We start from the raw sequence: 27,019 nt of genomic DNA, 5'->3' as shown, positions 1-27,019 counted from the left end.
CGGACGGACATGGCTATTTGAACTCGTCTCGTCGTGCTGATCAAGAATATATATACTTTATATGGTTGGAAATGCTTCCTTCTATGCGTTGCACACTTCTGACCAAAATTAATATACCCTTTTTGCAAGGGTATAATGAAAATGTAATTAATCATTTTCAACCTCTCGTCAACCTTGCTTCAGATTTATAACACTTTCTTTGCGAATTGAATAGAGAACTGAACCACAAGAAATAAAAAGGACTATCTAGAAAATCAAAGAAACGAGAACGCACAATTTAGTTACACATTTATATTTTGAATTATGGAAAAGATGCTTTGAAACATTTTCAGCCCTGTTTTAAATGAGGATTATTACAGCCAATTCCGCGATATGTTAATATAGAACATTTTTTCTTCACATCTATGCAATTTTGATAGGCAATGGAAACGTCGGTTTTAATATCAATTTACGATATTAAACTTGAAAGTTCGAAAAAAAAAACATGACGCAGAGCGTGCATCTGAAATATGAAGAAAATAATGTTGTTTCTATATTGAGCAATATGATTTATCACCTTGGCTTTGGAACTATCCAACTGGGCCAACTGTCGGGCAGGAATTATTCCTTTACGTACTTCGTCCTTCATCTTGGTCTGACTTCCCCGCTGGCTAAGGGCACAGTGCGCATCAGGATGGGCATAAATCCGCGAAGTGGAACATAAGCCATTTTTTCTAATGTAGCCCTAAGGATATTAACAATTTCACAAAAATAAAAATATGTCTAAAAATAAAATAAATTTTATAGTCAATTCGAGAGTAGAAAAAATTTTTGGTTGTGCTCGAATTGAAACTATAAAATATTCTGAGCAAGTAACGTGTAGCTCCAGTAGGTCGAATGAGAACTTCAAGCAACGGTTGCTAAAATTGAATAAAATTTGGTAATTTTCGTGAATTTTCAACCTTTTTAACGTTAATGAAAACTGGGGATTAGCCTACTTGAGGCGAAGCCCTTTGCCGTAATTCTGATGGTGTCCAACGACACTTTTTTTTTCAATTAAACTTTTTATAAAATGATTCAATAGTTTCTTGGCAGATCATTTGCTTCTTATTCATCTTTAATATATTTAAATTCAATTGTAATACAGCGGAGAAATTCATTATAGATATATACATATATAAGTGATGACAAGATGTTTCTATTCACTAATTTTAATAAAATACAAATTAAAAAAGTAAAATGTTCCAATAAATAAATAAACATTTTTGGGGAAAAAACCATGGAATAACAATTTGTTTGGTATTATCTGTTGAGATTTATTCAACTTCATGGGTTTACAGAGTTATTGATGGATTAGTGAATATATTATTTGTGGTAGAACTATGAGAAACACGACCGGCACAGACGGTGCCATATACGAGAGTGCGTCTTGACGCGTATAGGGTTGCCAGATGGGCGGGTGACCAAGTAGGCTGCCAGATGTATTCGCAATACTTCCCCTCAGATGGCGCCTTATTTCTCTATTTTTTGTACTCCCAACAGTGTCACACAGGACTCATGCTTTGCTGTTCCTAGTCCTTTGGTTAAAACGTCTGCGGGCATTTTACTTGTTGAGATGTAATCAATGCGAAGGTCCCCCTTGTCCACCAGTTCCCTTATAAAGTGATGACGGATGTCGACATGCTTTGTCCTCTTGTGGAATAGAGGATTTCGTGTGAGTTGGCCAGCTCCTTGATTGTCGTTGTAGATTATGGTGGAACGGAGCGAGCCAAAAATCTCTTGTAAGAAAGATCTTAGATGTACAGCCTCTTTAGACGTCTCAGATAGGGCCATGTATTCCGCCTATGTACTAGAAAGAGCGACAGTTCGCTGCTTACGGGATTCCCAACTTATTGGTGCGTTTGCCATCTTAAATGCGAAACCTGTAAAAGATCTACGATCATCAATATTAGCAGCCCAGTCGGCATCAGCATAGCCAAACAAATCTTTTCCGGTTTTTCTATATATTAGTCCATGGTCTTGAGTACCCTTCAAATAACGAAGTACCTTTTGGCTGCAACCCAGTGTTGTTTCCCGTAACAATTATTATACTGGTTAAGAAGACTTACGGTATGTGCAATGTCAGGGGGCGTCGACACTGCAAGCCACATTAGAGCACCTATCTAGCTTTGATATGGGACGCCCGATACTTCATCCAGGTCCGTTTTGTCTTTGGCACATTTGATTTGAAATTTTCTCGCTGGCGTTCATAGGTGTGCTCACTGGTTTACAGTCCTCCATGTTGAATTTCTTTAGTATATCCTTTACATACCTTGATTGACCCAAAGAACATTCACCTTTGTTCTTATTTTGAAGAAATTCGATACCCAGGCAATAAGACAGTTTTCCTAGATCCTTCATTTCAAAATGAAGTAAGTAAGTCGTCTCGCCGACTTAGGTATACCATACACCAGTAAAGCAAATATTTCAACTTTATTAAACAAATGCATTTTCACATGCTTTTTACAAGCATATCTTAGTATCTCGCTCACTCAATCATACGAGCACCCTAGCGCCCCCACCAGCCAACGGCCAACTCCGGCCTTATGGAAAAACGTTTATATGCATAACTCGACTGTTTTTTGTCCGATTTTGATCAAATTTAGTATTTTGCTAGATATTAGTATTAAATTTAAGTGTGCCAAGTGTGATTGCATAAGGTAAAAAAATACGGGAGATAATCAAGTTTTTCAAATTACGGGGGCGGAAAAGGGCGTGGCAAAATTTTTATACATACAAAATGTGTGCATTTATTAAGCGAATATACATACCAAATATGGTGTCTCTAGCTGGAATAGTTTTTGAGATAAACGCTTTTTTTAAATTGCGGGGGCGGAAAGGGGCGTGGCAAAAATTTGAAATAAACTTGATCACTCTACATACTACACGAGTCTACATACCAAATTTGGTGGCTCTAGCTCTTACAGTCTCCGAGATCTAGGTGTTCATACGGACAGACGGACAGACGGACGGACGGACAGACGGACGGACAGACCGACATGGCTAGATCGACTCGGTTGTTGATCCTGATCAAGAATATATATACTTTGTGGGGTCGGAGATGCTTCCTTCTGCCTGTTACATACTGTAGCAGGAGAGACGGTCACACTTGCTCTCTTGCTACTCTTCGATCCCGGTATTTTAATTGACTCTCCGAGAGAGAGGAAAGTTTAGCGGGTCTGACGTGTGGGTCAGTCGTTGCTGAGCGTTGAGGAGTGTAAGACAAATATCGAGGAAACATTAATTATATCTAATAAATAATAACCATAATAAATAATAATAAAAACAATTAAGAAATAAATAAACTATTATTAATCTAAAGAAACTAAAACCCGAATCTCCTAAATATTCTGGCATTGGTTAAATTATCTACCGCCCACAATATCAGAAGTGGTGAACTTTAACGCAATGGACATCAACATTGAGGCTCACAATTGCCAACTTTAAAGAAGTGGTTGGAGCTATTGGACTTGCCTACAACAGGGTCAAAGGCCGAGCTTGTGGCGCGCTTAAACGATGTTCCAGTGGATCGACGAGGAGCTTGTTCCATATCTATTGGAACTGAGACTGTCGAGGAAAATACAGAAGACGAAAGTAACCGTCAACTGTCAGAGACCACAAATGAGAAAGAGGGAGACAACAACACTGATGTCTTGCTAAAAAAATTGTGCGATTTACTGCGTCCACAATTGTTCGACATAGTGGCGCCTCAACGCCAGACAGAAAACGAAACGCACGATTCAGTGCCGACGAGCAACGACAGCGGCAGCGAAAACGAGATGGCAGCAGAACCGATTGGCGCGCAAAACCAGCGTCATGAACCAGTGTTGGTAAATCAACGCTCGGAGGAGGTGTTGGAAAGCGGTTTTTCGTCGGCTGCAAAATTCCAATTAGCAAAAGAAGCGTTGTTGGAATTTAATGGGAACTCGTGTGGAAAGAAATGGGTCACGCAGCTGACAAACATAAGCGGTGTATATGGAATCAAAGGTGTACAAATGCACATGCTTCTAGTCTCCAAGCTTAAACGGGCTCATGAGTGGTTACATGCCAATAGTACGCGCATTTTGGAACCCGTGGGCAACATCTGTGAGCAGCTCGTCGAGTCGTTCGGGAAAACTGTGTCTCAAGCAGATGCCAGGCGCTTATTCGAGTCTCGAATTTGGGAGAAGGCCAGGCTGTCAGATGCTATCTGCATCAGCGAAGAGGAGCGAGTAGACAAAGCCATTGAAGGGATTCCTGTGGAGGGACTCCGCATTCAAGCGCAGATTCAAGGATTCAAATGCATTGCAGAATTACGCCGTGCATTTTCAGGCATTCAGTTACCGGTACAGCGAGCAGCAAGAGAAACTACAAAGGTGGCCACTACGGGCAGACGTTCCAAAGAAGGTTTCCGTTGCTACAACTGCAACTCGAAGGGCCACATGAGCAAGGACTGTAAGAAACCCGACAGAGTGCCAGGGTCCTGTTTCGGATGCGGTGCCTTGGATCATTGGGTGGCTAAGTGTCCACTTAATAAGGAGAAGCTGGCTAAAGGATGCGACGACGTAAGATTTGTTAAGATATATTTTAAAACACCAACTAATCCTTACTTGATTACAGCATGCTTCATAGACTCAGGCAGTGATGTTTCACTTATTAAAATCTCATGTTTACCAGAAAAGATACATTTAATTTCACTTAATCATAAATATTATGGATTAAATAAGAGTCCACTTTTGTCATATGGAAAAGTCAAATGTTTTGTTTTCAAAAATTCAATAAAAGTATTCTCTTATTTAATAGTAGTCGATAATGAGTCTATGAGCCATGAAGTAATTTTGGGAAGAGATTTTATGAAAGCTTGTAATATTAAGTTAGACTTAAATGCCTTGAAAATGGTTACGATTGAAAGGAAAAAGGCGAAAATGAACTTGGAGAGCGGTCGGAGTTTGAGTCCTTGTCATTGCAGACTTGCCATACAGATTTGCAAATAGCTAGAAATGTAAATGTTGTGAGAACAGTTGATGAAATAGTTAAAACAAAAAATTGTAAGAATAGAATAGTCACGAAAGAATGTAACCCCAAAGGGGAAGACGAGGAAATTGTTAGTGAAATAGTTAAGAGGGATGATAGCGAGATTGTTAGCGAAATGGTGAATGAAATTGATAGCAAGATTGTTAGTGAAACAGAGAATGGAGATAGAAGCAAAATGGTTACGAAAAGTAGGAATGAAGCTGTTATTGAGTTGGTCAGTGAAAAATTTAGATCTGATAGAAAGTGTGAAGAGAGAAAAGAAACTGCTGATGTCCAGTCTCTAAGCGAAGTAGAATTTGAATTATTAAATATCGAGTGTTTCAACACTGGAGTTGATTGCAAAATAGGTGAAAGATTAGATTTTATAATCCGGGAAAGGTTTGAGCAATTGTTTGAGAGATCATATTTGGTAGCACAAAGGCCTGAATTGCCTGATGTAAAATGTGAAATGAAGCTCAACGTGGAAGGGTCGAAGGCATTCAGTTGTGCGCCTAGAAGATTGTCATATTCTGAGAAAGGGAAATTGCAGGCGATGTTAGACGGGTACTTGGAGAAGAAGATCGCCCTAGTGAGTCGGAGTATGCATCACCCATTGTGTTAGTGCCTAAAAAAGCTAACGAGCTAAGGTTGTGCATTGACTTTAGAAGATTGAACAAAGTTTTGGTTAAAGATAACTACCCTATACCTCTGATAGACGATTTATTAGACAAGCTTGGCGACAAACGATTTTTTTCTAAATTGGATCTAAAAGATGGCTATTTTCACGTGTTCATGGAGGAAAACTCAGTTAAATATACATCTTTCGTCACTCCGTTAGGCCAGTTTGAGTTCCTCAGGATGCCAATGGGTCTGAAAAACTCCTCATCAGTGTTTCAAAGATTTGTTAACAAAATTTTTACAGATATGATTAGAGATAATAAAGTAATAGTGTATCAAGACGATATCATGGTGGCCAGTAGAACTGCCGAAGAGCACCTGGATATACTGAAAGAAGTTTTTAGAAGGATAATCAGAAACAAGCTGGAATTGCGTATAGATAAGTGTGAGTTTTTTCAGTCCAGCATTAGATACTTGGGATTTATCATATCGGAGGAGGGAATTAGAGCCGATGACAAGGGCCTAGAGGCGGTTAAGAACTTTCCCATACCAACAAATGTTCACACAGTAAGAAGTTTCTTGGGATTGGCTTCTTATTTTCGTCGTTTTATTAGAAATTTTTCGTTAATTGCAAAACCACTCTATGACCTATTGAAGAAAGATAGGGTGTTTAAATTTGGAAAGGAAGAGCTAGATTGTTTTTCGTTGCTCAAAGATAAATTAGTAGAATCGCCGGTGTTGGCAATATATAACCACAAGGACGAAGTAGAGCTGCATTGTGATGCGAGCGCGTTAGGCTTTGGGGCAATGTTAATGCAAAGGAAAGAAGACAAAAAACTGCACCCTGTTTTTTATTACTCAAAACGGACGTCTGATGTAGAATCAAAGTACCACAGTTTCGAATTAGAGACCTTGGCAATAGTATATGCAGTCCGCAGGTTCAGAGTGTATTTACAGGGAAGATATTTTAAAGTACTTACAGATTGTAATTCACTGACTCTCACTCTCAATCGAATTGAATTAAACCCAAGAATTGCGAGATGGGCTCTTGAGCTACAGAATTATGATTATGAAGTAGTGCACAGGGCAGGTAAACAGATGCAACATGTAGATGCGCTTAGTAGATGTACGAACATACTTGTTGTAGATACAAATAGTTTTGAAGACAATCTTGTTATATGCCAGAACAGGGACGAGAAGTTGCAGACAATAAAAAGAAAGTTGGAATTTTCTGAGGATAAATTATTTGAAATGAGAAACGGAATAATTTACAGGAAAACCAATGACGGGAGGTTGTTGTTTTGTGTACCGAGTGAAATGGAAGAGTCAATCCTTTTCAAGTATCATAACGAACTAGGTCATATCGGCAGAGATAAAGTAATGGATGCCATTTCGAAAGCGTATTGGTTTCCTAACATTAAGGAGAAAGTTGTGAAACACATTAGCAATTGCTTAAAGTGTGTTGCGTATTCTCCAAAGTCTGGAAAAGAGGAAGGAATGTTGCACAGTATTCCTAAAGGGAATCGGCCCTTTGAGCTAATTCACATTGATCATTGTGGTCCTATAGCATCAGGCAGAAGCAAAAAGCACTTGTTTGTTATTATTGATGGTTTTACGAAATTCGTCAGACTATATCCAACAAAGGCGACGAATACTAAAGAAGCGGTGCTAGCTCTTAAAGACTATTTTAGGGCCTACAGTCGACCCTTTGCCATAGTATCGGATAGAGGAAGCAGTTTCACCTCATCAGAGTTCGAGATGTTTGTAACTCAGAATAACGTTAAGCACATTAAGATTGCCACAGGTTCCCCTCAAGCTAATGGCCAAATTGAGAGGGTAAATCGTACACTGGGACCTATGCTTGCTAAATTATCGGAACCAGAGAAGGGTATATATTGGGATTTGATAGTTGAGAATGTTGAACATTGTTTAAATAACACACTTCATAGGAGCATTAAGCAGTTGCCGAGCAAAATGCTCTTTGGAGTAGAGCAAAAAGGCAAAGTCGCAGATGAGTTAAGAGAAGGACTAGAGCAGTTAGGAATAGTGAATGATCAAAAAAATTTGGATACAATCAGAAAGGATGGGGAAATACATCAGAAGCAAAGCCAGAAGTACAATGAACAGCAGTATAATAGCAAAAGGGTAGCACCCACAGGATACAAGGCAGGGGATTATATTATGGTGAAGAATTTCGATTCAACTATAGGAGCGTCGAAAAAGCTCATTCCAAAACACAAAGGGCCTTATGTGATAGACAAGGTTCTCAAAAATGACCGATTTTTAATTAAGGATGTGGAAGGTTTTCAGCTCAGTCGTAACCCTTATCAAGGTGTTTGGAGTAGCCACAATATAAAACATTGGATAGGTAAAAGAAAAAGTGACTAAAAGTTATGAATTAAGCAAATGAAAATAATGAAAACTGTAATAAACTTTTATGTAATGTACCTTAACTAATTTGTAGTTATAAGATTTCAACTTATTGTAACGTTAGTTATGTAAGGATCAGGAGATCTTACGGTCAGGACGGCCGAGTTGTAGCAGGAGAGACGGTCACACTTGCTCTCTTGCTACTCTTCGATCCCGGTATTTTAATTGACTCTCCGAGAGAGAGGAAAGTTTAGCGGGTCTGACGTGTGGGTCAGTCGTTGCTGAGCGTTGAGGAGTGTAAGACAAATATCGAGGAAACATTAATTATATCTAATAAATAATAACCATAATAAATAATAAAAAAAATTAAGAAATAAATAAACTATTATTAATCTAAAAACTAAACCGAATCTCTAAATATTCTGGCATTGGTTAAATTATCTACGCCACAATACATTTGCGACTTTAATTACCATTTACCTATGGTGTATGGTATATTACGTTTAATTCTTTCACTGTGTTAGTAGTTGTTATTATTCGTTCGACTATGATATCGACATACAGTGTAAGATATAATATTATTTTTTTTCATATACACACAAGATCAGTGCAATGGTTCAGTTCATTTCTTCATTTGTATCCATTTCTTATACACTGCGTCACTCTGCTTTAACATACAGCTTTTTATTTACATACTTTATGTCGTGTATTCTGTTTTTTTTTCCGTAGTATTTCGTGATTCTGTGAACTTTAATACAGTTCTTCCTCTATGTCTCCATTTAGATATGCGCTGTTAAAATCAAATTGATGGAGGTCGAGGTCGAGTTCCACGGCGATTGCTATCAGTGTTCGTATTGATCCTATACGAGCTACAGGGGAATAAGTTTCATTATAATCAATTCCCTCTCTTTGAGTGAAACCTTTTGCTACTAGACGAGCCTTGCGGCTATCCACTTCGCCGTTTGGTTTATACTTTGTGCGGAGAACCCACTTGGTTTCTATGACTTTCTGATTCCTCTCTCGCTTTACTGTTTCCCAAGTCTTATTCTTTTGTAGCGCTTTATACTCACTTATCAAGGCGTTTTTCCACTCAATTGCATTTGGACCACTTAGAGCTGCGCGCGTTGACGATTCATCTCCGATGCTTATTAGTGACGATGCCTCATAAAATTCGTCTTCCTCATCAGATTCCGGTTCAGGCTCATTTCCGATGGTTGCTGGATTTGGACTTCATTATAGGTGAGCTTGGGACGACCAGGTTTTCCTGTATGCACTTTTCTGGGTCTTCCAGGTCCACGTCTTTGCAGTACTTGTTCTTCTTGGATATTTTCTTTAATATCGGCATTCTCTTCTGGGGTATTTTCCTCGAGAACGACACGCTCTTCTTGAAAATCATCTTCCTGACTATGTTCCTCTTGATATTCCGCATTGACTGCACTCAGCTCTGAGAATTCTTCAAATTCATGATCGTTGCCAAAAATATTTGTGAATATGACGTCACGACTTCTTAATACCATTTTGGCTTCGGGATCATATAGTCTGTAGGCTTTGGCATCATTACAGTAACCTATAAATATACAACGTTTAGATCTTGGACTGAATTTACTCTTTGCACGTTTGTCAAGCGAGTATACAATTTGACCAAATGTGCGCAAATGTTTGATAGATGCAATACGATGATTCCATAATGTAAAAGGGACTTCTCCCCGTAGACTTTTGGATGGGCATCTATTCCGTAAGTAATTTGCAGTGTTTATTGCCTCAGCCCAGTAGCTAGGTGTTAGTACGGCTTGGATCATCATGCAGCGAGCCATTTCCACAAGAGTTCGATTCTTCCTTTCAGCCGTTCCATCTTGTTGTGGGGTGTATTCCACTGAATGCTCGTGCTTTATACCTGCGGCTTTTAAATACTTATTAAACTCATTATTGGTATACTCGGTTCCATTGCCTGATCTAAAACGTTTAATCTTTTTTCCAGTTTTGAGTTCGACGTATACCTTAAACTCCTTGAATTTGTTAAAAACTTCTGATTTACTTTTGATAGTATACAATTCGCACCATTTCGAAAAATCATCTATAAATGTAACAAAGTATCGACTACCTCCATGACTACTTACTCGCATTGGTCCACAGACATCGCTATGGATTAGTTCTAGTAGTTCTTTTGATTTGGAGTCGGATGCAGGAAACGGTTTTCGTGATTGCTTCCCCTTAATGCATGCTTCGCAGATTGGTAGACTCTCATTTATATTTACGCATGCACCATGTACTCTTCCTTTTTGGATGACATCTTTTAAGTCCTTTTCGTTTAAGTGACCAAAACGTTCATGCCACTCCCTGATACTTGTTTTGTTTCCGACTGCTAAATGGCTTTCTTCACTCATTTCCTCGACATGGTATAGGTCATGTTTTCGCTGTGCGACAAAAACTACTTGCCCATTGGATACCTGTATTATTTCTGCAAAATTCTTCTTAAATAACACATTAAAACCGTGGTCACATATCTTCGCTATTGACAGTAGATTTTCTCTAATATCTGGTACATACAGTGTGTTCAAAATGTTTGCAGAAAACTACAGTTTGGTTTAAAAGTTACCGACCCGATTCCATTAATTGCTGTACTTTCGCCGTTTGCTAGTTTTAACTCTTGCGATTTTTCTGCATACGTTTTATTAAACCTTTCCTTCTCTGAACACATATGTGACGTTGCTCCAGAGTCCAGGCACCATCCCTTTAGGCTTGTGCGTGTAAGATTTGCTTCTTGTATGTACATACTTGAATATGACTCACTGTTTTCTCAGGAGTTTTTCGGAAATTTCTTGGGACATTTCGCCGCCTTGTGCCCCACCTTTCCACAATTATAACATTTGTATTTGAAACCACCTGCCTTGGACGACCCTGGTGCACCATTATTGAATTCTTATTTATTTATCATCAGTGCCCCTGGTGATAATTCTCCTTTGTTTCGATTTCGCGCTTCGTATTCATCCAATAATTTTACCTTTAGTGCGACTCGATTGCTATACGAAATGTTTCGTATTCTTCTGATATACTGTACAGTAGCAAGATCGAGATTAAATCATTTATGTTGATTACTTCAGTTTCATTTATTTTGTCTACAATGTCAAAAAACTTATCGACGTGATCTCGCATGTCGGCGCCGGGACCTAATTTCAGCAAAATCAAAGACTTCAGTAGGGTGGCTTTGCGTGCAGGACCCGTGGACTGGTAGATGCTATGCAACTTTTTCCATACTTCGTTTGAAGTTTCACAGTTTTTTATTTGTTTTAATTCTGTTGTCGCCATGGACAGAATTAATTCAGATTTTGCCTTAGCATCTTCTTTCACCCACTGTGCAGCATTTTGTTCTGTCTTTACACATGTATTGTTCACATATTTCCACATATCATTTTTGATCAAAAGTGCTTCCATTTGAATTTTCCAAGTATCAAAATTTTCTTTGCCTAACGGCTCTATACGTACACTTGCGACACTCATTTTTTATGTTCTGTTTCTCTTTATTTAACTGTTTTCTATTGTGTTCTCTCTCGCACGTTTTTTCTTGACTTAGCTACACAAGCAAAAGCCGACCGCGAAGCTACATAAGCAACGTAAAAAAGACGGCAGTTCGGCGCCACACAGGCGAGACACAAAAATCTTTCTAGAACTTTTTCGCCACAACTTTTACACTTTTTACTTTATTTTCACTATTCTGAATCCATCGAATTATTGGCGCAGTGAAGTGTGCTGTGCTTATTTGTGGTAGAACTATGAGAAACACGACCGGCACAGTCGGTGCCAAATACGAGAGTGCGTCTTGACGCGTATAGGGTTGCCAGATGGGCGGGTGACCAAGTAGGCTGCCAGATGTATTCGCAATATTATCTTTAGGAGCATATAAAACCTTTAAATGTTCATTTATTTATTCAAATCTCAACAATTTCTAAGAATTTTTGAAAAAATTTTTGATCATGTTATTAAACTTAAACTTAAAGTAATGAACATTTTAAATAAATTTTTCTTTTTGTAACTCTAGAGTATTAAGCATTTAAAGTTCTCCAGTTATTTCGTAGTAAACAAGAAGATTTGAAATAAATATTGACGGATTTTACGTTGGCTAATATGAAAACTTATTAGAGTTAATACATTGAGAGCTTGAGAAAAGAGAGAAAGAATATGTAATTGGACTGCTCCCACAAGAACTTTGAGACTAGGGCCATGGTACGGATCACTTCTTTTAGGTGAATATTTTCGTTACTTTTTACTTTTTTTGTGTGTTGACTGATGTGTCACGGCTGTCAGTAAATAATTAAAATAATTTTGCAACTAGATTTAGATTTCATGTCTTTTGTCGACGCTAAATGAAAATGTATCTCCTCGTATATGTAAGTTTGTTGTATCCGCATATATATATATTTATATCTGCATCCAAGGAATCTAAGCACAGTCGGTCATTTAGTCATCATTTAGGTGGAAAATCGTCTGGGGATGTCATAAATTGGAGGAAATTTTCGATATTTATTATGTCTTTGGGAATTTTCAAAAAAATTAAAACCAAATTGAGTATATACTTAGGTACCATTGTTTATTTGAAAAAATAGCACAGTATAGCAAAGAGTCGTATCAAGAGGGAAATGTAAAGAAGTTAATTTCAAAATTTGAGGTTCAGTTTAGGAGTCAAACCCTATCAATCAAAAAATATATGTATGCACATATATCCCAAAAGCTACTGAACTTAAGTTGCTGCTAGGTGGTCTTCTCCTTGCCACTATGACGCCATCAAACACATGCCACAAAATGATTATGATAAATCGCCTCATAAGAGTCTCATCTGGGGAACAATCGAATACATAATATATACAAATATCTTTAAGAATTCTCCAACCATTCAAGAGATATCTGCTCAACGAATTTTGCTATAAACACAGAAAAAAAAATGAAATCAGAATTCTTAAAAAAACAAGTGGATAAGAGAAGTGGGATGAATGAAAAATCAAATCAAAACGGATATGAAAATTTAATTAATCATTTTCAACCTCTCGTCAACCTTGCTTCAGATTTATATAACTTTCTTTGCGAATTGAATAGAGAACTGAACCACAAAAAATAAAAAGGACTATCTAGAAGATCAAAGAAACGAGAATGCACAATTTAGTTACACATTTATGTAAGACATAGAGATACCAGATAGCTGGCAACACACCGTTCTACACTGTTTGTTGGGTAGTCTGGCTCGGAAGCAAGTGTTCGTTGGGTAATCGGCTCTCAGTTGGTAGTCTCTCTCGTTGGTCGTCAGCCGAAGTACGAAGTTGTCTCAAAAGTTGTGTAAAAAGTCGATTTAAAACTAGTACATGCATCGTATATATTTACTCTGTATTTACATGAACCTATTTAAGAACCATTATAATAAACATTAAATTAATCTAAACCTTACATTTTGGGGCTCGCCCGTGTCAAATACAGAGACTTAAATGCATATGTGATCGCGAAAAGTAGAATGTTGTTTTGTTAAAAGTTGCTAAGTTGTTATACGCTGCTAAAAAGTTGTTAAAGTTGTTACAAGTAGCTAAGAATATTAATTTGTACTATTCAAAACAAAACATCCTTTGCAGACGCGTGGTCTTAAAATTCAGTTGCATAAAGTTGTGAAATTCGAAGCCGCCGTAGCGTCGTGAGAAAATTCTTGAAGTCAGTCGAAAAAAAAAGAGGGAAAAGAGACGAAACAAAAAAGGCGCGAAATATCATGTCGACGCCTCAGGCGAAGAAAAAAGTTGCAAAGCCGAAAACAAAATCCTGCTCGAGAGTATAGTTCTAATAATTAAGACAAATCTTAAGTAAAAACAAGTTCCTAAAATGGCGACAGATTGGCGCATCCAAATTATGAAGCCGAAGCCAAAGTGGAAGGATGCATCAAAATGTGCTTAATTTAATGCTCGTCCAAAATTCCAAGGTTTTAAAACGGACAAAGTTAAACCTAAGATCGAAACGAAGAAGGCGGTCTTTTCCGCCTTGTTATGGTAACAATGGAATAAGTGTTTAATTCGATTTTTTAAAGAACGTGCTTTATCCTTATCAATCGAATAAATCTGATCCTGCGGGTATTGTGGAGCCAATTAAAAGCCATTCCCTCAATATTCCACTGTAAATACAACTTGATTATAGACTATAATCAGTATTTTACTGTTAACCATTCATAGAAATAAAATTAAGACATAATATATTAGACTTAAATATAATATTTAATGGAATCACATCTAAAAGATGTTAATAGAAAGATTATTATGAAATCCTGATCAGACACTGACCGACAAACAAGTAGGCGGGAAAGTGAAAAATAAAAAGTGAAAAGTAGGCCATGTCCAATTGCCTAGTTTACCTGCCTCATTTCCTACTTCCATACTTCACATTCTAGAAAATCGTGCTCGAGAGCATAGTTCTAATAATTAAAACAAATTTCAAGTAAAAACATTCATTCCAATTCAACTGCCGCCGTGTGCAGACGTGTTTTTTAATGCACTCCGCAAAAATTGAGTGTAAAAAAAAAAAAAAAAAAAGTTGTGTAGGGCTCTCAGTCGCCTCAGAGACGCCTATTTACTAAGTTGCAACAACAAAGTGCGTAATTTTTACAAAAGCCATGTCCACCAATTCGGGTCCAAGCTCTCTCGATCCCCACCAACAACAGCTACAAGAACTAATTGTACAACAGCAACGTGAGCGTCGACTCTCGGTGCAACGCAACAACGCGTACTTTTCGGTGGTGTCGCCGACCCCACCGAATGCTAACGTAAGCAATAACACCGAAAGTGCCAGCCACTCAGCAATTAACAGCAACTTACCGTGGAGAGAGCAGTGTGCTTCTCCATCAATATCGATAACTGGGTCACCGATTGCACCAACCAGCACCGTCAGCTCGTTGACAGCAACCAGCACCGTCAGCTCGTTGACAGCAACTACTGCAACGTCTGCCGAAGTATTGACCTGCCTCAAGCCGTCAACGACAAGTCGCCCAGAGTCAGCCACAATAGTAAACCCAACGACTTCTGTCCAAACTGGAATGGACAGATATATTAAAATAACTAAGCGGAAGCTAAGCCCGCAAAAGAAAAAAAGTGGCAATACGCCGAAAATAACCAAACCAAATGAACGAGTAGCACCCCTTAGCGGGAATCGTTTTAAAATTCTTGCCGATCAGCAAGACGATCAAGCCGGCGCTGTAGATAAAGTTAAATCGGCTAGACCACCCCCTTTATACATCCGTGGAGCCAACTGCAGCGCCCTGATTTCGAAGCTAGTAGAAACAGTAGGGGCAAATAACTTTGTTGTAACCCCTCTCAATAGGGGTAACATTAAAGAAATTAAATGTCAAGCCCAAACTGAGGACAATTTCCGCATCATCGAAAAGTACCTCCGTAATGCTAACATCAACTTCTATACCTACCAACTAAAAGCAGTAAAGGGCTCCAGGTTGTGTTAAAGGGGATTGAGCCATCGGTCCCTACTCAAGAAATAGCAGACGCGTTGGTCGAAAAAGGGTTTGCGGTCAAGTCCGTTGTCAACATCATCAACAGGAACAAAGTCGCACAGCCGCTCTTTAAAATCGAGCTCCAACCAAATGCAAAGCGGTCGAAGCCAAATGAAGTGCACCCGATCTACAACCTACAGCTTCTATTGCACAGAAGAATCACCGTAGAGGAGCCCCATAAGAGACGCCAACCACCGCAGTGTAAAAACTGCCAGGAATACAACCACACCTCTAACAATTGCAATCTTAGGTCAGTGTGTGTTGGCTGCGGCGAACATCATGAAGATGGAATTTGCACCAAGGACAGAAACAACGTCGCACTAAGACTATGCAGCAACTGTGGAGGGAACCACACGGCCAACTACAGAGGATGTCCTGTCTTTAAGGATCTTAAATCACACCTAAACGGGCGCAAACCCCCAGCTGGACCAAAAATCATCTTCAACGCCTCCAAAACTACACCGGAGGTCTTCTTCGCCAAGGCTGCTAGATCATCCAACATGACTGCTACAACCAGTCCTAGTGTATCCTTCGCTAGTGTGCTCCGAACTGGACAGACGGAGCCCGCGAAAGAGACCCCGTCACTCCGCCATCTACAGAATCCGCAACCTAGCGCACCAGAGCTTGGCCAGCAAACTCCAAGTGGTCTAGAGGCCCTATTGATCTCACTCAATCAAAACATGACCACTTTTATGACGTTCATGCAAAACTGTATGCACGAACTGATGCGGAATCAAAACCTGCTTATCCAGAAGCTTATCGAGAATAAATAATGGCTTCCCTACGTCTATGTCTTTGGAATGCTAACGGCATCTCCAAGCACAAAAATGAACTGCAACTATTCCTAGACTCAAGTGAAATCGACGTTTTGCTGATTTCGGAAACACATTTAACATCAAAAAATAATTTTCAAATACCAAAATATACCTTCTACGCAACAAACCATCCAGACGGAAAAGCTCATGGCGGGACCGGTATCCTAATCAAAAACCGCATAAAACACTCGTTCCTCAACAGATTTGAAACACAGCACCTACAAGCAACTGCTATAACCGTCCAAACCAGCTGCGGCAACACTACATTGGTCGCCCTGTACTGCCCACCACGCTTCTCAATCTCTGAAAAGGAATTTACCGATTTCTTTAACACACTCGGAGATCGCTTCATTGCAGCAGGGGACTATAACGCCAAACATACGCACTGGGGATCTCGCCTGGTAAATCCTAAAGGAAAGCAGTTGTACAACACAATAGTCAAGGCCTACTTTTTGGCCCACAGATCCACAGAAAGTGCCTGACTTGATTGATTTCGCAGTAACCAAGAGGATTCCACGTAATCGGATCACTGCGGAAACACTGCTAGATTTAACTTCCGATCACTCTCCAGTGCTATTCACATTATTAACAAGACCTCAAGTACTTGATCGCCCATATAGGCTTACAAACAACAAAACAAATTGGCTTAAATTTAAAATGTACATGAATGCCCACATTGACTGTTCGCCGAAACTGGATGCTGCAGAGGACATTGATATGTGCGTCTCTGCACTTGAGTCGATGATGGGAGCTGCAGCAAGAGTATCTACTCCACATGCCTTCTTACATCAAACCTGTTGACAGGCCTACGAACCGGCGGATAGAACAATTAGTAACGGAAAAACGACGTCTAAGAAGAGAATGGCAGATTACTCGATCACCAGCAGCAAAACTTCGCCTAAGGCAAGCTAATCGCAACCTCTCCAAGGCGTTAAGACAAGAGGAAAGCTGGGCTCAAAGGAAATACATAGAAAAGCTCAGTCCAACCAGCACTAAACATCCTCTGTGGAAAGCCCACCCAACTTTAAGCGCTCCTACAGAGACAATTTCACCGATAAGGAGTCCAACCAGTGGATGGGCCCGCAATGACGAGGAGAGGGCATCCGTATTTGCCACACATCTTAAAATGGTTTTCCAGCCAAATCCAACATCAAACTCATCTGTACTTCCCCCTTCGAACACATTAACGGATAGTGAGTACTCGGAACTCCAATCGGACGAGATCACTGCAGTTATTAAAAACCACATAAAGCCGAAAAAAGCCCCTGGCCATGACCTAATCACACCGAAAATGATCCTAGAACTCCCTATCATTGCAATACAATATATCTGCAAACTGTTCAACGCTATAATAAAAATTGGCTACTTCCCAAGAACATGGAAAAAGTCCACTATCATCATGATTCCTAAAGTGGGAAAGGACAAAACCCAGCCATCATCCTATAGGCCAATTAGTTTGCTGCCATGTCTTTCGAAGCTTTTTGAAAAGGTCCTGCAGATCCGCCTAAACTCATTTCTGGCATCGGAGAACACAATCCCTTCACACCAGTTTGGCTTCCTCGAAAAACATGGTACAATTGAACAAGTCAATCGCATAACATCCGAAATACGAACAGCATTCGAACTAAAAGAATACTGTGCGGCTGTCTTTCTCGACGTTGCCCAGGCTTTCGATAGAGTTTGGCTGGAGGGTCTGATGTTCAAAATCCAGCAAAAACTGCCACAGTACACACACAAACTCATGGAATCTTACCTTTACAATAGGAAATTCGCTGTAAGATGTAATGGCTCCGTCTCCGCTGATTTTGAAATCAAAAATATAACGTTCAAAAAAAAAAAAAAAAAGTAAAAACAAATTTCAAATAAAAATGCCCAATCCTGACTGGCCTAACTTTAATAAACCCGGAAACGGCAAGGTTAAAAAAATTGCTCAAAAACTGAAGGTTCCTCAAATGGCGACAGATTGGCGCAACCAAATTATGAAGCCGAAGCCAAAGTGGAAGGAAGCACCCAAATGTGCTAAATTTAATGCTCGTCCAAAATTCTAAGGTTTTAAAGCGGACAAAGTTAAACGTAAGATCGAAGCAAAGAAAGGTAATTTCCTCTAATACGAAAGTAATGTGGTCTGGCACTTCCGTAGTAGCCACTCACTAAGTCGACCCAAGGAGTATCAAGAAAAAACGTCGTGTGGCCGATAACGTGAAAAAAATGGCGGTCAAAAGCCTGAAGTCAGTTGGTAAAGAAGTACAAACAATAAGAAATAAAAAAGAATGGCTTAAGGCCGCAGCTAAGGTCGATCAACTGGAAAACTTCAAGAAAATCGTTAATAAACATCCCCGAGAGTTCCCCATCCGAAGAGGACACCAAGATAAATATCGCTAGAAATGACCAAAAAGTTTTGGTTAAGGTGAAGAAAGAGGAGGACAAAGCATATGAAAGAAAATAAGGGTTACGTATATATTGAATTTTTTTGCATTAGAATTGATAACGATTCTAAAATTTAAAATTTCTATAATAAGTTTTTTCGAACCATATTTGTATTTCAAAATAAGTAAACATCTGGATTGTGAATGCAATTTTATATCTTTTGCTCTTTACAATAGGGAAATTTGGTTGTTTGGTAGTTCGATTGGGCGTCCCGAGGAGCTCACCTTATTTAGGACCGGAATTCATCCAATTAGCTATTGCTTTCAGAGAGCTAAAAACAGGCGGACATGGCCAATTTTTCTAGCTAGCAGACTGATGTACAATTTAACATTTGAGCAGTGACAGAAATCGATATGTATAATTGATACTTAGAATAAGAAGTAGATACACGAATATCCAAGTAAATGGTGGAAAGGTTTATCTTGAATAGGCCCAAATATGTAATAATTAGGAAGTAACCACAAAAGCTTTCGTAAGTTGTTATGGTAACAATGGAATAAGTGTTTAATTCGATTTTTTAAAGAACGTGCTTTATCCTCATCAATCGAATAAATCTGGTCTTGCGGGTATTGTGGAGCCACTTAAAAGTCATTCCCTCAATATTCCACCGTAAATACAACTAGATTATAGACTAGAATCAGTATTTTACTGTTAACCATTCATAGAAATAAAATTAAGACATATGTAATATATTAGACTTAAATATAATATTTAATGGAATCACATCTAAAAGATGTTAATAGAAAGATTATTATGAAATCCTGATCAGACACTGACCGACAAAGGCAGTAGGCGGGAAAGTGAAAAATAAAAAGTGAAAAGTAGGCCATGTCCATTGCCTAGTTTACCTGCCTCATTTCCTACTTCCATACTTCACATTCTAGAAAATCGTGCTCGAGAGTATAGTTCTAATAATTAAAACAAATTTCAAGTAAATACAAATTTCAAATAAAAATGCCCAATACTTACTGGTCCAACTTTAATAAACCCGGGAACGGCAAGTTTAAAAAATTCTCTCAAATTCTCTAAAATGGCGACAGATTGGTGCAACCAAATTATGAAGCCGAAGCCAAAGTGGAAGGATGCACCCAAATGTGCTAAATATAATGCTCGTCCAAAATTCTAAGGTTCAAAGCGGACAAAGTTAAACGTAAGATCGAAGCGAAGAAGGCGGTAATTTCCCCTAATACGAAAGTAATGGTGATGGCTCCTTTTGGCCACGTTTCCCGTGAGGTACGCCCACTCACTAGAAGTCCGACTTCCAAACCAAGGAGTATCAAGAAAAAACGTCGTGTGGCCGATAACGTGAAAAAATGGCGGTCAAAAGCCTGAAGTCAGTTGGTAAAGAAGTACAAAAAATAAGAAAAAAGAATGGCTTAGGCCGCAGCTAAGGTCGATCAACTGGAAGAGTTCAAGAAAATCGTTAATAAACATCCCCGAGAGTTCCCCATCCGAAGAGGACACCAAGTAAATATCGCTAGAAATGACCAAAAAGTTTTGGTTAAGGTGAAGAAAGAGGAGGACAAAGCATATGAAAGAAAATAAGGCTTACGTATATATTGAATTTTTTGCATTAGAATTGACAACGATTCTACAAATTTTTTAAAATTTCTATAATAACTGTTTTCGACCCATAGTTGTATTTAAAAATTAATAAACATCTGGATTGTTAATGCAATTTATATTTTTGCTCTTTACAATAGGGAAATTTGGTTGTTTGGTAGTTCGATTGGGCGTCCCGAGGAGCTCACCTTATTTAGGACGGGAATTTATCCAATTAGCTATTGCTTTCAGAGAGCTAAAAACAGGCGGACATGGCCAAGTTTTCTAGCTAGAAGACTAATCTACATTTTACATTTGAGCAGTGACAGAAATAGATGTGCATAATTGATTATAAGTTTAAGTTATATTTTTTACTTGATACTTAGAATAAGAAGTAGATGCACGAATATCCAAGTAAATGGTGGAAAGGTTATCTTGAATAGGCCCAAATATGTAAAAATTTGGAAGTAACCCCAAAAGCTTTCCTAAGTTGTTATGGTAACAATGGAATAAGTGCTTAATTCGATTTTTTAAAGAACGTGCTTTATCCTTATCAATCGAATAAATCTGATCTTGCGGGTATTGTGGAGCCACTTAAAAGCCATTCCCTCAATATTCCACTGTAAATACAACTTGATATAGAATATAATCAGTATTTTACTGTTAACCATTCATAGAAATAAAATTAAGACATAATATATTAGACTTAAATATAATATTTAATGGAATCACATCTAAAAGATGTTAATAGAAAGATTATTATGAAATCCTGATCAGCCACTGACCGACAAAGCAGTAGGCGGGAAAGTGAAAAATAAAAGTGAAAAGTAGGCCATGTCCATTTGCCTAGTTTACCTGCCTCATTTCCTATTCCATACTTCACATTCTAGAAAATCGGCTCGAGAGCATAGTCTAATAATTAAAACAAATTTCAATTCAAAACAAATTTCAATCAAACAAATTTCAAATAAAAATGCCCAATCCTGACTGGCCTAACTTTAATAAACCCGGAAACGGAAAGTTTAAAAAATTTGCTCAAAAACTGAAGGTTCCTAAAATGGCGACAGATTGGCGCGACCAAATTATGAAGCCGAAGCCAAAGTGGAAGGTGCACCCAAATGTGCTAAATTTAATGCTCGTCCAAAATTCTAAGGTTTTAAAGCGGACAAAGTTAAACGTAAGATCGAAGCGAAGAAGGCGGTAATTTCCCCTAATACGAAAGTAATGGTGATGGCACCTTTTGGCCACGTTTCCCGTGAGGTACGCCCACTCACTAGAAGTCCGACTTCCAAACCAAGGAGTATCAAGAAAAAACGTCGTGTGGCCGATAACGTGAAAAAAATGGCGGTCAAAAGCCTGAAGTCAGTTGGTAAAGAAGTACAAACAATAAGAAATAAAAAAGAATGGCTTAAGGCCGCAGCTAAGGTCGATCAACTGGAAAACTTCAAGAAAATCGTTAATAAACATCCCCGAGAGTTCCCCATCCGAAGAGAACACCAAGATAAATATCGCTAGAAATGACCAAAAAGTTTTGGTTAAGGTGAAGAAAGAGGAGGACAAAGCATATGAAAGAAAAAAAAGCTTACGTATATATTGATTTTTTTATACCCTTGCAGAGGGTATTATAAAATTGGTCAGATGTTTGTAACGCACAGAAGGAGACGTTTCCGACCCCATAAAGTATATATATTCTTGATCAGCATGAGAAGCTAAGTCGATATAGCCATGTCCGTCTGTCCGTCTGACCGTCTGTCCGTCTGTCCGTCGGTGCGTACGCGTTTTACTCAGCCATCTTAAGAGCTATCGGGATGAAATTTTTTTGGGAGCTTTTTTTATCCGGGTGAGATAAAGTATGAAAATCTTTGGGATCGGACCACTATATCATATAGCTCTAGAAGAAACATTTTTGCAAAAATTGGAGTATCCCCATGAAATTTACCAATATGATAGTAATAGATATAAAATCTCAGATCCCAAAATTTGAATCTGATCCGATAAATAGAACACAAGTTACAGTCAATATAAATCGGTTCAAACGCTGCCGGCAGCGCTGCTTGCTGCCTACTACTGCCATCATCAAATCAACAGAGCACACGCATACACACACAGACGCAACGCTACATGAACTGTATGTGTATGCGTGCCGTGCTTTGCTTAGAAAATGATGGAAGAAGAAAAACTTGTGGTAAAAAGAGAAATAATATTTTGTTTGTGTATTGATGAATTGAGTTGCAGGGAAAGAAATTTCAAAAAGGAAAAATATTATTGCCAAGTATACTGCAAGGGTATATAAACTTCGGCATAGCCGAAGTTAGCTTCTTTGATATTTTGCATTAGAATTGACAACGATTCTACAAATTTTTAAAATTTCTATAATGACTTTTTTCGACCCATATTTGTATTTAAAAATAAGTAAACATCTGGATTGTTAATGCAATTTTATATCTTTTGCTCTTTACAATGGGGAAATTTGTCAGTTTGGTAGTTCGATTGGGCGTCCCGAGGAGCTCACCTTATTTAGGACCGGAATTCATCCAATTAGCTATTGCTTTCAGAGAGCTAAAAACAGGTGGACATGGCCAATTTTTCTAGCTAGCAGACTGATGTACATTTTTACATTTGAGCAGTGACAGAAATAGATGTGCATAATTGATTATAAGTTTAAGTTATATTTTTATACCATACACCCATAGGGTGAAATGGTATATTAAAGTCGCCAAAATGTATGTAACAGGCAGAAGGAGGCATCTCCGACCCCACAAAGTATATATATTCTTGATCAGGATCAACAACCGAGTCGATCTAGCCATGTCCGTCTGTCCGTCCGTCCGTCCGTCTGTCCGTCTGTCCGTCTGTCCGTATGAACACCTAGATCTCGGAGACTATAAGAGCTAGAGCCACCAAATTTTTTATGTAGACTCGTGTAGTATGTAGAGTGATCAAGTTTATTTCAAATTTTTGCCACGCCCCTTTCCGCCCCCGCAATTTAAAAAAAGCGTTTATCTCAAAAACTATTCTAGCTAAAGACACCATATTTGGTATGTATATTCGCTTAGTAAATGCACACATTTTGTATGTATAAAAATTTTGCCACGCCCTTTTCCGCCCCCGTAATTTGAAAAACTTGATTATCTCCCGTATTTTTTTACCTCATGCAATCAAATTTGGCACACTTCAATTTAATACTAATATCTATCAAAATACCAAATATATATCTATCAAAAGATCAAAATCGGATAAAAAACAGTCGAGTTATGCATATAAACGTTTTTCCATAAGGCCGGAGTTGGCCGTTGGCTGGTGGGGGCGCTAGGGTGCTCGTATGATTGAGTGAGCGAGATACTAAGATATGCTTGTAAGAAGCATGTGAAAATGCTTGAAATATTTGCTTTACTGGTGTATGGTATACCAAAGTCGGCGAGACGACTTACTTACTTCATTTTACTTGATACTTAGAATAAGAAGTAGATGCACGAATATCCAAGTAAATGGTGGAAAGGTGTATCTTGAATAGCCCAAATATGTAATAATTAGGAAGTAACCCCAAAAGCTTTCCTAAGTTGTTATGGTAACAATGGAATAAGTGCTTAATTCAATTTTTTAAAGAACGTGCTTTATCCTTATCAATCGAATAAATCTGATCTTGCGGGTATTGTGGAGCCACTTAAAAGTCATTCCCTCAATATTCCACCGTAAATACAACTAGATTATAGACTAGAATCAGTATTTTACTCTATAACTATTCATAGAAATAAAATTAAGACATAATATATTAGACTTACATATAATATTTAATGTTAATAGAAAGATAATTATGAAATCCTGATCAGACACTGACCGTGAAGTGAAAAATAAAAAGTGAAAAGTAGGCCATGTCCATTTGCCTAGTTTACCTGCCTCATTTCCTAATTCCATACTTCACATTCTAGAAAATCGTGCTCGAGAGCATAGTTCTAATAATTAAAACAAATTTCAAGAAAAAACAAATTTCTCAAAAACTGAAGGTTCCTCAAATGGCGACAGATTAGCGCAACCAAATTATGAAGCCGAAGCCAAAGTTGAAGGATGCACCCAAATGTGCTAAATTTAATGCTCGTCCAAAATTCTAAGGTTTTAAAGCGGACAAAGTTAAACGTAAGATCGAAGCGAAGAAGGCGGTAATTTCCCCTAATACGAAAGTAATGGTGATGGCTCGTTTTAGCCACGTTTCCCTTGAGGTACGCCCACTCACTAGAAGTCCGACTTCCAAATCAAGAAAAAACGTCGTGTGGCCGATAACGTGAAAAAAATGGCGGTCAAAAGCCTGAAGTGAGTTGGTAAAGTACAAAAAATAAGAAATAAAAAAAAATGGCTTAAGGCCGCAGCTAAGGTCGATCAACTGGAAAAGTTCAAGAAAATCGTTAATAAACATCCCCGAGAGTTGCCCATCCGAAGAGGACACCAAGATAAATATCGCAACTCCGGCCTTATGGAAAAACGTTTATATGCATAACTCGACTGTTTTTGTCCGATGTTGATCAAATTTGGTATTTTGCTAGATATTAGTATTAAATTTAAGTGTGCCAAATTTGATTGCATAAGGTAAAAAAATACGGGAGATAATCAAGTTTTTGAAATTACGGGGGCGGAAAAGGGCGTGGCAAAATTTTGATGCATACAAAATGTGTGCATTTACTAAGCGAATATACATACCAAATATGGTGTCTCTAGCTGGAATAGTTTTTGAGATAAACGCTTTTTTTAAATTGCGGGGCGGAAAGGGGCGTGGCAAAAATTTGAAATAAACTTGATCACTCTACATACTACACGAGTCTACATACCAAATTTGGTGGCTCTAGTTCTTACAGTCTCCGAGATCTAGGTGTTCATACGGACAGACGGACAGACGGACGGACGGACAGACGGACGGACAGACGGACATGGCTAGATCGACTCGGTTGTTGATCCTGATCAAGATTATATATACTTTGTGGGGTCGGAGATGCTTCCTTCTGCCTGTTACATACATTTTGGCGACTTTAATATACCATTTCACCCTATGGGTGTATGGTATAAAAATTCATTTTTTTAACCCGTGAGTGAAGGAAGTGTTTAATTGGCGCCCGAGCAGGGACCCTGCTAAATACAACGTGATCGTGAGTTAGTGAAAGATACCAGTGATTCGTGACCAAAAAACGCGTTAAAGGCCTTTAGAGTCAGTGAAACAAAAACACTATATCGAACTATACCACGAATCAGACAGGGTCATTTTAATCGCTGCGAATTCCTCTAAGACTAGTTCGGAGGAAAACTGAAAACCCAAAAGCACTAACCATAGAACACATAGATGGGACAAACTCATGATTTTTTGATTGCAAACGCTAGCCTAGTCATGGAACCCCAGAGAACTTCGGGAAAACCCGAACGCTCGTACTCTCAATGAGAGCGTAAAGTGGGGAGAGGGCCAAGCAGCTACGAAAATAATTCAGTCTAGCACAGACTACAGAACGACGAAGGCAGGCCTACGTCGCTTGTGATTTCGTTCTGTCTATGTATGTGTACACTCGTCGGTACATGCTCAGGCTTCGTAGTGTGTGTGTGACGTGAAGTTGTACAACATCGCATTTCAATAGCTCGCTCGACCAAAATGTTTAATTTTCGACAAAACAGCGACAATGCGAATAAGATATGCCCCTGTGGAAAGAATATCAAGAAATATTGCCATTTGCTTCGAATGTATCCCGGTGGCTGTACCGATAGAGTGTTCGCTTGGCGATCGGAATGTCGCTGGTTTGATTCCCATTTCGAAACCGACCAATATTGTTTTTTTTCTTCTATTTTTTAATAAATAAATAAATAAATAATAAATGAACAAAAAATAAAGAAACAAAAAATCCACAAAAAAAAAAACAAAATTATAAAATAGAAAAAAAACGTCATTTAAGCCGACAATTTCGAGTTGGGAATCGAACCAGGGACATTCCGATCGCCAAGCGAACACTCTATCGGCACAGCCACCGAGATACATACAAAGCTGATGCCAATATTTCTTGATATTCTTTCCACAGGGGCATATCCTATTCGCATTGTCGCTTTTTTGTCGAAAATTAAAAATTTTGGTCGAGCTAGTTAATAAAATGCGATGTTGTACAACTTCACGTCACACACACACTACGAAGCCTGAGCATGTACCGACGAGTGTACACATACATAGACAGAACGAAATCACAAGCGACATAGACCTGCCTTCGTCGTTCTGTAGTCTGTGCTAGACTGAAATTTTTTCGTAGCTGCTTGGCCCTCTCCCCACTTTACGCTCTCATTGAGAGTACGAGCGTTCGGGTTTTCCCGAAGTTCTCTGGGGTTCCATGACTAGGCTAGCGTTTGCAATCAAAAAATCATGAGTTTGTCCCATCTATGTGTTCTATGGTTAGTGCCAAAAGTGTTTGCCCAGGAGCGTTAGTACCTTCAACGTTGGAAAAGCGAGACCTCCTACAAACCGATCAGTAAAAAGCACCGAGGATGATAGCATTAACGTAAGTTAAGTGAAATAAATTTAAGCAAAAGAAAACCAAATTTTTATTGTGAAAACACAGTGGGTGAAAAAATTTTGTGAATCAATATCAAGAAGCTAAAAAATTTTTTTTTTATATAAAATCCTTAATTAAATTTTTTCCCCACTCGAAAAGAAAAAGAAAATAATGAAAAATTAAGAAAGAAAATAATAATAAGTAAT

The 27,019-nt window shown here is 38.5% G+C and overlaps 2 long non-coding RNA genes across 2 annotated transcripts; one reads left to right on the top strand and one right to left on the bottom strand.

Moving 5' to 3' along the window:
* Positions 1-361: 361 nt before the first annotated feature.
* On the bottom strand, positions 362-893 carry LOC124460935. The gene is made up of 2 exons (XR_006954864.1): positions 557-893; positions 362-502 (listed from the first exon to the last, which is right to left on the bottom strand). It is a non-coding gene; the product is annotated as an uncharacterized LOC124460935 (long non-coding RNA).
* A 3,507-nt stretch (positions 894-4,400) lies between these two features.
* Positions 4,401-4,654, top strand: LOC124460931. Its single transcript, XR_006954858.1, has 2 exons — positions 4,401-4,562; positions 4,618-4,654. It is a non-coding gene; the product is annotated as an uncharacterized LOC124460931 (long non-coding RNA).
* The last annotated feature ends 22,365 nt before the right edge of the window (positions 4,655-27,019 follow it).

The sequence above is a fragment of the Drosophila willistoni genome, unplaced genomic scaffold (genome assembly GCF_018902025.1).
Source record: "Drosophila willistoni isolate 14030-0811.24 unplaced genomic scaffold, UCI_dwil_1.1 Seg164.1, whole genome shotgun sequence".
NCBI classification, from domain to species: Eukaryota; Metazoa; Arthropoda; class Insecta; order Diptera; family Drosophilidae; genus Drosophila; species Drosophila willistoni.
Note: the sequence above shows the minus strand (reverse complement) of the source record. Positions and strands in the feature narration are given on the sequence as shown.